Below are 12,829 nucleotides of genomic sequence, written 5' to 3'. Positions count from 1 at the left end.
GACAATGTAATTGCTCCAGGAGCCGGGGTGCCACCGGCTAATCTCGGGGGAGCACTGGTCGCCGATCCAGTCGATGTCAGTTCGCACGTTGCCCTAAATGCGGACCTAGGCGCGGACCCCGAAGCGAGTGTACGTAGGGATGGCCGATATGGTGGTCAGGGTACACAGGGTAGAGGAGACGGGGAAGTTAGTCTCCAGGTGATATTCGAGATGTTACAGGCTCAGCAGGCCACTATTGCTCAGTTGCAAAATCAACATAGAACTCCAAGTGGGGTCGAGCCAGAAATCACTCGTCGTACCGAGCCAGTACCAGAAAGGCCGAATGGTAACGAACCAGGGACTGATCCTGCAATAATGAAAATACTCGAGGAGCTCACCAAAAGAATTGAGTCCGGAGAGAATAAAATCGAAGATAATGACAAGAAAGTGGAAACATACAACTCCTGAGTTGATCAGATACCGGGGGCACCCCCGATCCTAAAGGGTTTGGATTCGAAAAAGTTCGTGCAGAAGCCTTTTCCCCAAAGTGCGGCTCCGAAGCCCATTCTTAAGAAGTTCCGTATGCCAGACATACCTAAGTACAATGGGACCACCGATCCTAATGAACACATCACTTCGTACATGTGCGGAATAAAGGTAAATAACTTAGAGGATGATGAAATCAAATCTGTGCTGTTGAAAAAGTTCGGAGAAACCCTTTCGAAGGGAGCAGTGATTTGGTATCACAACCTGCCACCAAATTCCATCGACTCATTTGCTATGTTAGCAGATTCTTTCGTAAAGGCACACGCCGGGGCCATCAAGGTCGCAACAAGAAAATCGGACCTTTTCAAGATAAGACAAAGGGATAACGAAATGGTGAGGGAGTTCGTATCCCGAATTCAAATGGAACGCATGGAGTTGCCACCGGTCACAGATGATTGGGCCGTTCAAGCTTTCACTCAAGGGTTGAACGAATGGAGTTCGATAGCGTCACAACAGTTGAAACAAAAATTGATCGTGTATCCAGCTGTGACTTGGGCAGATGTGCAGAATCGATATCAATCGAAGATCAGGGTCGAGGACGACCAATTAGGAGCCCCTTCCGGTTAAGTACATCCAAACAGTTCGACAGCTAAAACCCAGAGGGACGTTGACAAGGAGCCAAGGTCGAACAGAGAACGATATCAAGCATATACCGTAGATCGAAGGAACAACGGTTCAGGACGCAGTTCCGCCCGGAATGATTGAAGAAGTGGTCGAGGGCAGAATTCTCGGGGACTTATGAGAAGAAGTGGTTTTGATAAGCATGTCGATCCCACAGAGGCACCTCGGTTATCAAAATATAACTTTAGCATCGACGCATCGGGCATTGTGTTGTCAATTGGAAGGATCAAAGATACTAGGTGGCCCAGACCCATACAGACCGATCCTTCCCAAAGAAACCCAAATTTAATGTGCAAGTATCATGGCACGCATGATCACAAGACCGAGGATTGCAGGCAAGTAAGGGAGGAGGTAGCCCGTCTATTCGATGAGGGCCACCTTCGAGAGTTCCTCAGCGATCGAGCGAAGAATCATTTTAGAGAAAAGGACGCCAACAGGAAGAATGAACAGGAGGAACCCCAGCATGTCATTCATATGATCGTCGGTAGGGTCGACATTCCACAGAGACCCATACTCAAACGCACTAAAGTATCAATCACTAGGGAAAATGAACCCGTGATTATGTGTGACGACCCAAAGGGTCATCACCGGATTTCTCTCTTTTTCCGTGCTTTCGAGGCCTTGAAAACCTCACCTTTAGTGCCTCGATTTGCGTGCGCAGTCCGGGAGCGTAGCCGGAAAAATTATATGTTAAATTCTGTGAAAAATTTTAAAATGTGGCTTTAAAATGATTAAAGTTGACTTCGGTCAATATTTTTGGTAAACGGACCCGGACCCGTGATTTGACGGTCCCGGAGGGTCCGTAGAAAAATATGGGACTCGGGCATATGCCCGGAGTCGAATTCCGAGATCTAGAGCTCGAGAAAAGAATTTTTCCGTGAAATTGTTTTTCTGAAATTATTAAGGAAAATGGAAATGAAAATTGATTTAAAGACTGTGGTATCGGGCTCGTATTTTGGTTCCGACGCCCGGTACAAGTCTTACATATGGATTAAGCGCTTTCTATGAAATTTGGTCGAAATCGGACGTCATTTGACGTGTTTCGGACCTAAATATCTAAAATTTGAAGTTTATGAGGTTAGGATGAAAAATGATGATCTTGAGGTTTGAATCCTCGTTTATGATGTTATTTTAGCGATTTGATCGCCCGGTTAAGTTCGTATAAGGTTGTTTAGTTAGTGTGTGTTTGGTTAGGAGCCCCGAGGGCTCGGGAGTGATTCGGAGGTGGTTCGGGGTGTTTTGAACTTAGAAAAAAGTTGCAGAAAATCTGGTATTTGTGCACAGGGATTTCCTTCTTCGCGTTCGCACTCTTCCCCTCGCGTTCGCGTAGCTCTGTGTTTTCCTCCTTCGCGTTCGCGTCTTGATCATCGCGAACGCGTAAGCCAAATTCAGGGCCTCAGTAATTCCTTCTTCGCGTTCGCATTTCACCGTTCGCGAACGCGTAGCTTTGCCTTTTCCCTAATCGCGTTCGCGTGGTCCTTCTCGCGTTCGCGTAGAACAATGCCTGGACCCCCCTCAGTTTTCCCCTTCACGTTCGCATTCCCCAAATCGCGAACACGAAGCCCTGCCCTGTTGCCCATCGCGAACGCGACTTCCCTCTCGCGAACGCGTAGGGCAAAATTCGCCCAGTTATTCTTAAAGCCTAAAAACAGACCAGTAATGGGATTTTTCACCCAAAACACACGAGTTCATCTTCTCTACAGCACATAGGCAATTTTTAGAGCTATCCTTCACCAAAACTTCTTGGGTAAGTATTATCTAACTCGTTTTCTTCATTTTCTATCATCATTTATCAAATTCCTAGACCTAAATCATGTAGTTCATGGTAAGAATTGGGGAAAAGGGTAGAATTAGGGCTTCTCAATTTTCTTTGATTTAGACCTTGTTTTGGGGTCGAATTTGAAAACAAATTATATATTTGGACTCGTGGGGTTGTGGGTGACTAGATTTTGGTCCGAGCCTCGTGTTTGGACCATGTGGGCCCGGTGTCGAATTTTGGTATTTTTGGAAGAATGCTAGAAAATTCATATCTAGGCTATGGGATGTTGCCATTGAGTCTTTATTGATACTATTGAATTAATTATGCCTAGATATCATTGTTTCGGAGTCGGATTGTAGAGGAAAGGCGGTATTTGAGGATTGATTGCTATTCTTTGGACCGAGGTAAGTGTTCGATCTAACTTTGGCTTGAGGGAATAGGATTAGAGTGATGTTTGCTAATTGCTAAATGTTGAGTACGATGTATAGGCATGGTGACGAGTATCTATACACCGGTGTCTAGCATGACCGTGGGTCCTTGTTTGTACTTATTCTGATATTGTTATGACCCTTCCATGTTAATTGATGGATTCTATGCAATGTGAAGAGTATGAGGATTAATTATGAATTGTAAATTCTTTGGAGCGTTGGCTCGAACGATAAAAAGACTATTGAGTAAGAAATGAAAGAAATAGAAAGAGATATGATTAATCCCTTGCCGGGATGGTTTGAGTATATTGATTATCTCCCTTGCCGGGTGTGAAAGTTATTGTTGTTGCTCCCTTGCCGGGATTTAGCTGTTTACTTGTGTTTTTCCCTTGCCGGGACATTTCTTATTATTTGTTTCTCCCCTCGCCCCGTTTGGTTGTGATTACTGTTTGGGTGAGGAAGAGTGATAATGCACGAAGGGTCATTCCTTGCCATGTTTTGATTATATTTGCACGAAGGGTCATTCCGTGCCATGTTTTGATTATATTTGCACGAAGGGTCATTCCGTGCCATGTTTTGATTATATTTGCACGAAGGGTCATTCCGTGCCATGTTTTGATTATATTTGCACGAAGGGTCATTTCGTGCCATGTTTTGATTATATCTGCACGAAGGGTCATTCCGTGCCATGTTTTGATTATTTAAGCACGAAGGAACATTCCGTGCCTTGATTTGATTACAATTGCACGAAGGATTATTCCGTGCCATGATATGAAGAGCTATGTGAGGAAAAGCACGAAGGTTGATGTTGTGCACTTTATTTGATTGCTTTTGGTGAGAATGAGAGTAAAAGCACGAAGGTTGATGCCGTGCAACTGTTAATTTTCCTGCTCTCATTAATTATTGTTGTTGCACGATTTCTTGCTTAAATTGCTGACTTTATATCCGGACTGTACTTCCCCCATAGTATGCTCCCCTCCCTCCTAACTGTTTAATTTCTGCATTCTTTCCTTTTATTGCATATATATGAATTGAACTGCACAAGTTGGTTTGGTAGTCCTGTCTAGCCTCGTCACTACTTCTCCGGGGTTAGGCCAGGCACTTACCAGCACATAGGGTCGGTTGTGCTGATGCTACACTTCTGTGCTCTTTTGCACAGATCATGGTACCGGAGTAGCTTTTGGACCACAGCAGTATTTGACTGGGATTTGACTTCAGTCCAGAGACATTCGAGGTAGCCTTACTGGCGTCCGCAGGCCGGAGTCTCTTCCTATGTTATTTAGTTTGTTATCACTTGTACCGAAGCAAACAGTATTGTACCTTGTTCAGACTTTGTATGTAGTATTCTATAGACGTTCGTGAGTTAGTGACTCCAGTCTTGGGTAGAGGTTGAAATTGAATTTCCGCATTTGTTTTTAGTTTATTTATACTTAAGACTTCCGCTTTAATTTAAATGACTCGTTTTATTTATATTGTTGAGATGTTATCAGACAATGTTTTAATACTTGGCTTGCCTAGCTCCGATTAGTAGGCGCCATCACGACTCCCGAGGGTGGGAAATCCGGGTCGTGACATTATGTGCCTGAAGGCTCCTTATCATTCAACGATGAAGAAGCAGAAGGCATTTCTCAGCCACACAACGACGCTCTGTAAATTTCTATCTTATTAAATAAAGTTCAAGTTAAGCGTGTTTTAGTGGATCCAGGTAGCTCGGCGAATATCATCCGATTGAGGGTCGTCGAGCAGCTCGGCCTACAAGATCAAACCGTGCCCGCAGCTCGGGTCTTGAACGACTTTAATATGGCCAGTGAAACAACCAAAGGGGAGATTATTTTACCAGTGAACGTGGATAGAACTATTCAAGATACCGAATTCCACGTGATCGAGGGCGACATGAGGTACAATGTCCTACTCGAAAGGCCTTGGATCCACAATATGAGGGCAGCCTCTTCGGCTCTCCACCAAATGATGAAATTCCCGACGATGGACGGTGTAAAAATAGTATATGGGGAGCAGCATGCTACGAAGGAAATGTTTGCGGTTGATGAGGTAACACCTATATCGACGTTATCAACCTCGGGAAGGTCGTGCATCAAAGGAAAACAGGAAGCCAAATAGCAATCACAGCCACCAGCCTCGGCCGAATAGGGAAAGCGGGGGATAGAAGAAGAGGATTTTCTAACTCCTCGAACTTTTATTGTTCCCGAAGATTCGGATGCCACCAAATCAACGGTCGAAGAGCTGGAACAGGTTATATGGATCGAGTACCTGCCCGAGCGAAAGGTATACCTGGGAACGGGATTAAACCCCGAACTCAGGAAAAAGCTTATTCAATTTCTTATTGATAACATATATTGTTTTGCTTGGTCCCATTTTGACATAAAAGGGATCCCACCGGAGATAACGACGCATCGGCTAAGCCTTGACCCTAGGTTCAAACCGGTGAAACAGAAGAGAAGGCCCCAATCCGAGGTATAGCACACGTTCATAAAGGACGAGGTAACTAAACTTCTCAAAATAGGGTCCATTCAGGAGGTGAAATATCCCGAATGGTTAGCTAATGTAGTGGTAGTCCCTAAAAAAGGGAACAAACTTAGAATGTGTGTAGATTATAAAGATTTAAATAAGGCATGCCCCAAAGATTCTTTCAACTGCCTAACATCGATCGCATGATCGACGCCACGGCTGGCCACGAGATCCTTAGCTTTATCGATGCCTATTCCGAGTACAATCAAATTCAAATGAACCCGGAAGACCGGGAAAAGACTTCATTTATCACCAAGTATGGAATATATTGTTATAATGTAATGCCCTTCGGGCTATAAAATGCTGGAGCTACTTACCAACGCCTAGTAAATAAGATGTTCGAAGAACAAATATGTAAGTCAATGAAAGTTTATATCGATGACATGCTAGTTAAGTCCCTGCGCGCAGAGGACCATTTGGCTCATTTGCAGGAAAAGTTCGAGATTTTGAAGAAATATAACATGAAGCTCAACCCCGAGAAATGTGCGTTCGGGGTCGTTTCGGGCAAATTCCTAGGCTTCATGGTGTCGAATCGGGGGATCGAGATCAGCCCCGATAAAATGAAGGCCATCGAGGACAACACCGTCGTGTACAGTGTAAAAGTCGTGCAGAGGCTGGCTGGATGGGTAGCTGCTTTAAGTCGATTCATCTCGAGGTCGTCGGATTGAAGCCACAGATTTTTCTGTCTACTTAAAAAGAAGAAGGATTTTACGTGGACCCCGGAAAGCCAACAGGCATTAGAGGAACTAAAGCGATACCTATCGAGCCCACCACTGCTTCACACTCCAAAGGCTAGATGAGAAACTTTACTTATACTTGGCAGTACCGAAAATCGCGGTAAGTGGTGTCCTAGTTCGAGAAGAGCAAGGTACGCAATTTCCCATTTATTATGTAAGTCGAACCTTAGGAGAAGCAGAAACTAGATATTCACACTTAGAGAAATTGGCACTTGCACTGATAAGCGCCTCTAGAAAGTTAAAATCATACTTTCAATGTCACCCCATATGCGTGTTAACCACTTACCCACTTCGTAATATTCTGCACAAGCCCGAACTATCGGGCCGATTAGCCAAATGGGCCGTCGAAATCAGTGAGTAAGATATCGAGTATCAACCCCGAACGGCCATAAAGTCTCAAATTTTGGCAGACTTCGTGGCTGATTTCACGCCAACCCTCGTACCTGAAGTTGAAAAAGAACTTTTGTTAAAATCAGGAACACCATCGGGGGTATGGACCCTTTTCACAGACGGTGCTTCAAATGTGAAGGGTTCCGGGCTAGGCATCATTTTAAAGCCGCCCACGGGTAGCACTATTAGGCTATCTATCAAAACGTCTAGGTTGACTAGCAATGAGGCCGAGTACGAGGCCATGATTGCAGGTCTCGAGCTAGCTAAAAGCTTGGGAGCAGAAGTCATTGAAGCCAAATGTGACTCTTTACTGGTGGTGAACCAAGTAAACAAAACCTTCGAAGTTCGAGAGGATAGAATGCAAAGGTATTTGGACAGGCTGCAGGTAACTTTGCACTGTTTCAAGGAATGGACTTTACAGCATGTACCTCGAGAACAAAACAGTGAGACCGGTGCACTTGCGAATTTGGGGTCATCGGTCGAGGAAGATGAGATCAGCTCGGGGACTATCGTTCGACTCTCGAGATCTGTGATCGAGGAAGATCATGCCGAGATAAACTCTACAAGCTTAACCTGGGATATGAGGAATAAATATACTGAAAACTTGAAGAACGGAAAGCTCCCATCGGACCCTAAAGAGTCAAGGGCTCTACGAACCAAATCTGCTCAATTCACATTGGATGAAGATGAAACATTATACAGAAGGACATTCGATGGACCATTGGCAATATGTTTAGGACCAGGAGACACCGATTATGTTTTACGAGAGGTCCATGAAGGCACTTGTGGGAACCACTCCGACGCCGAGTCGTTGATCCACAAAATCATTAGAGCAGGATACTACTGGGATAGCATGGAAAAAGACACTAAGGAGTTTGTTCGAAAATATGATAAATGTCAAAGGTTTGCACCGATGATCCATCATCCCGGAGAACAACTTCATTCAGTCTTATCCCCATGGCCATTCATGAAATGGGGGATGGATATAGTCGGCCCTCTGCCAACGGTCCCAGATAAAGCTAAGTTCATTTTATTTATGAGTGGATATTTCTTTAAATGGGTTGAAGCACAGGCATTCGAGAAAGTGAGAGAGAAAGAGGTGTGAGCACGTGATTTTTGCCTCGCATGATTTGCTCCTACAGAATTCCCAAAATTAGGATTTTTCTTTTAATTATTTGATTTTTAGGATTTAGTTGCATAATTTTCATGTTTATTTGCATTTCTGTGTGAATTTTTAATTTATATAATTCATGGAAAATACAAAAAATATGTATCGCATTTGCATTTAGGATTTAATTTTACATATTTTCGATTAATTAGTAGTTAGGATTTTACAAAAATACAAAAATCACAAAAATTGATTTATTTTGCTTTGTTTAATTTTTAGCTTTGAATTTTGTTAGTTTTCTTTTAATTTGGTATTTAATTAATTGAGTTAATTATTAATTAGAGTTTAATATAATTTGGTAGGTTAATTTATTTTTTTAGAGTTAATTTTAGTTTTTGTTTTAATTTGAAAAGAAAAAGAAAAGAAAATAATAAAAAGGAAATAAAAGGAAAAAGTTTGAATTTGGGAAAGTCTTTGATTTTAATCCCCCAGGCCCAAATGTTAAACCCCAAACCCGTCCAAATTACCCCTGACCAAGCCCAAATTTCCCCAGCCAGGTCCGGTCACCCTTTTCCCCAAACGACCCCGTTTCATTGGCAACAGATCAGGACCGTCGAGGTTTCTTGATCGGACGGTCCTGAAGCTTGGGTCACTTAATATTTAAGTGTCCAAACGTGACCCCCCCTACCTCCTCTCGTCTCCCGTCTCATACCCAGCAAACCCTAGAGAAACCTTAGCCGCCATCGTTCCCCCACCGTCTGCCGCCGCCGGAAATCGCCTACGGCGGCGGCGAGTCTCCAATCTCAACCAAATTAACACCCCAAGACCCTCTTTCCGTCCTCTTCCCGAATCCCTAACCTATTTCCTTCGAATCCCACTGGTGCGTCTCGAATCTTCAATCGAAAATTAGACCTAAACCTAACCCTCCCCCAAAACAAATCCCTATATCTACAGCTTGTGACCAAACTCCGATTTAGCCGAAATTAGGGGCTAATTGGTTGTTCTTATCAGGAACAACTATCATCCTCAAGTTTTGTCTATCTCAGAATGGTTCTTGGAATTTAGTTTTACCCGTTGGTTTCACCTTGGGTCTGGTCTCAGGTATTTTCGTTCCTTTTCTTCTTTCGTTTTGTTTCTTTAATAAGTCTTGCCTGAATTACCAGCCTGAGTTTGTTTAAGTTCGTTAGGTCTAATTGCAATGAGTTTTAGGGATTATATTTCTGTTTAATTGCTAGTTTAAATGATCCCGTGAGTGTTGTGTGTTTGATTCATGTTCAATTTGTTTTCAGTTGTTAAATTTCTGCATTTTTCTTTTAAGATTTTTTCATAGTTTGATCTTTTTGAAGCCCTAGCGTTTGAATAATCCTGTTTGTCATATTTCAAGGGGTTTTAGGGTTTAATTGTCAGTCCAAGAACTAGAGGGGTCTCAAAGGAAGGGGTAAAGGTAAATAACAGGTTTGCTAAGGGTAAATTGGGGAATAGCCTTAGAGAATCTTGCAGTAACCACCTAAGAAACCCCTAGAAGCTTCTAGAAAGGGCTTATAATTAAATTTCAGATGATAACTTGGAAAACAAGTCAGAAAATCAGGGGCTAAGTAGCAAATTTGAAAATTGGAAAAGGTCTAAAGGGCAAAAAAGAAACCTCTAAGGCTGCCCTAGTAACTTGCCTATAAAGGTATAGTTACTTGAGGCTGAATTCAGACTTTTGGAGAGCAAAAAATCAAAAATGGCAAAGACGGCTAAAAAATAGCTAGAGAAACACTATTCCATTGAAGAATTGGTTGATCCTTAAAGCTCTTATTTATGAAATCCTTTCTGGATAATTAGTGATTAAAATGACTTGATTTTGGTTGATTTTCAAGAGTTTTTGGTTCAATTTTGGTTGTCTTTTGGTTACTGAACATTGGTTGAGATTTCTGTTGGTTTGAACTTGCCTCAAAGCTTGTTTTCCCTTGGTTATTTCTGGACTAACGCTGCAACTGACATTGTTCTACTGCTGCTGACTCCTCCTTCTTCTTATTTTCTTTGCTGTTGTCAGGTACATATCCTTGACTTAAGCATGTAAAATAGATCATGGGGTGATTTTATTGAAGAGAAATGAAGATCCTACTTTCCTGTTTTCAGAATGTGTTGTCCCCTTAGCTTATTTTTAGCTCATAGTATCAATTACCTTTCTCAGCATGCTTAATGTGAATTTGTGCTTGAAGACTTTGAGTTTAAATTAGAATTGTAATAAGGATACTGTAGAGTTAATGGTTGCCCTGTGTTAGAGTGTGTCAAGTGAGTCAGTGCCCAGATCTTATTTCTCATTGTGTAATTTAAGTGACAAGAGACTGCATTGAGGCTATTTTGTTGTTTAGTTTTCCTTTTCTTTACGAAACACTTCTAGGAATGAGTTATTATGAGCATGTTCATTTCTTAATTATGGTTGATTTGCATTCACCTAGACGTGATGCTGGAGCTAGGATTTTGTTTAATTACGCTCATCAGAAGTTTTAAGCCCTTTAAGTTTGGGATGTTGGGGTCTTTGTGGAGACATAGTTTACTGTTGAACTACTGATTTCTTTTGGGCAAATGCATGCTAAGATAATAATAGATTATTTTTTTTTAACTAAGCAGTTTGTTTCTTTTTTGATTGGTTAAATCTTAGGATCAGTTGTGAATTTGATTTCACGCTTGCCTTTAATCTATGCCATTTAACGTTAGCTTGTGAATTGGACAGTGATGCATTAATATAATGGTTCAATTATGAGTTGGCAATTAATAATTGTTGGATTCCTTAAAATGGTTTGATTCATGAATTGTGAAGTAATTGCCTAATGTTTCTGCTGAGAGGGGATTCAAAAAGGGCACCGGCCTGTTTCTTTCACCTGAGCTCTCAATAGGCCCAATGTAGTTCTGCCGCACATTGATTTTTAACTGGAGTAGCCTTGCACGTCGCAGGCTGTTGGGCTTCATGCTCAATCCAAATGCCTCCTTTTAATGTTCGACTTGTCCTTCTGGTTTTGAAACAACACTCTTAATTAGTTTAGGTAATAGTGGGATCCTAATTTCTTTAACTTTGGAATAATTATTTTCTCCAATAAATTGAGGTGTGCCATATTAGATAAAACAAATAGTTATGGCCTTCAGAATTTTTAGTTAGAATATCCTTTTAAAATGGGATTGAGGTGCGCCGCGCCAAATAAAATCTCAAATGCGTGGCCCTCACTTAATTATTTCTTTTAAAATCCTTAAAATTCGAGGCGCACCATTTAGCAAATTTTCATGGCCCTCGCAAAGTAAAAAATGCGTAGTTGCTTTAGGCGCGTTATTTTAATAATATTACTTTCCTAAACTCGGGTGTGCATTTCATGTGATCCAAATCTTAATAACGTTGAATAAAATGTGTTTCGGATTGCGGGTGCATTTCATGTGACGCGATCCAATGACATGTTTTAGACGACGTTAAATCTTCTTTAAAAATAAATAAAAGCGGTTATAAAGTTAAAATTGTACCATAGGCTAAAACATGTATTAAAATCAGATAATAGGCCAATTGTAATAGTTTAAGCGACCGTGCTAGAACCACAGAATCCGGGGGTGCCTAACACCTTCCCTCGGGTTAACAGAATTCCTTATTCAGAATTTCTGGTTCGCAGACTTCACAAGGAAAGTCGAATTTTCCTCGATTTGGGATTTAAAATAAACCGGTGACTTGGGACACCAGAAAATAAAGTATCCCAAGTGGCGACTCTGATAAATAAATAATCCTATTTCGAATAATGTCACTTAAAGTGAAAAAACTTCCTTATACACTATCCTTCGGGGTGGTGTGTAAAAAAGGAGGTGTGACAGCTCTGGCGACTCTGCTGGGGATACAAACCTAGAACTTCAGTTCAGGGTTTAAGAATTCGAGCTTAGAATAGCTGTTATGATTGGCTTTATCTGATTTTCCTACATGTTTCATCCTAATGTGCTAAATGCTTTACCGCTTTGATATTTGGTGAATTGTATATATAAACTGCTACGAAACCCTTCTTCTCTCTGAGTCTTCTACATCATGGAGAAGGGTGCACTTCGTGTGACTTCTCTTCTGTCTAGAGTCTTATCCTATTTTAGAACGAGGTTCGGACAAGTTGCTAAGCCGGCGAAGCTTCTGTATTCCCGGTATGCTGGCCCCCTCGGCTCGAGTTGTCCGCTCGGGTAAGCCAGGTCTAGAACAATAAACCCAGGTTTTAAACCTAGTATAACAAAGCCTCATGCCGAATCCCTAGTAGGAACGTTTGTTTGCATCACGTGCATTTGACTTAGAAGACTCAACACAGGGGTTGGGTCTGTCTAGGACAGGTGTACCTGAAATGAAAAGACCATCCTGATGCATCTTACGTGCTACTTGTGCATTTATTTGTTTCGGCTTGCATGTTGGCCAGCTTCTAGATTAGGGAAAGAAGGAAAAGAAAAAAAAGAAAACAAGAGTGAGAGGTAGGTATTTTAGAAAATTCTGAATCTCTGCCGAAATTTTGAGAAAAATTGAAAAAAAGAAAAGAAAAGAAAGGCCTTGTTTTCAAAAATAGTTGGTTTTGTCGAATCTGCCCGAACTACGCCAGTTTGATTCTCACCGGATGTGGGATACGTAGGCAACCCCCATCGAGTCCAACTTCCCTTTTTGCAAAAATAGCCCAAAAATAACAAAATTTTAATTTTTGTCACAAATAAGTCGGGTGATGCCATTCTTGTTTAAAAATAAGCCGAA

The sequence above is a fragment of the Nicotiana attenuata genome, chromosome 6, assembly GCF_001879085.1.
Source record: "Nicotiana attenuata strain UT chromosome 6, NIATTr2, whole genome shotgun sequence".
Classification (NCBI taxonomy): domain Eukaryota; kingdom Viridiplantae; phylum Streptophyta; class Magnoliopsida; order Solanales; family Solanaceae; genus Nicotiana; species Nicotiana attenuata.
This window is presented reverse-complemented; position numbering follows the sequence as displayed.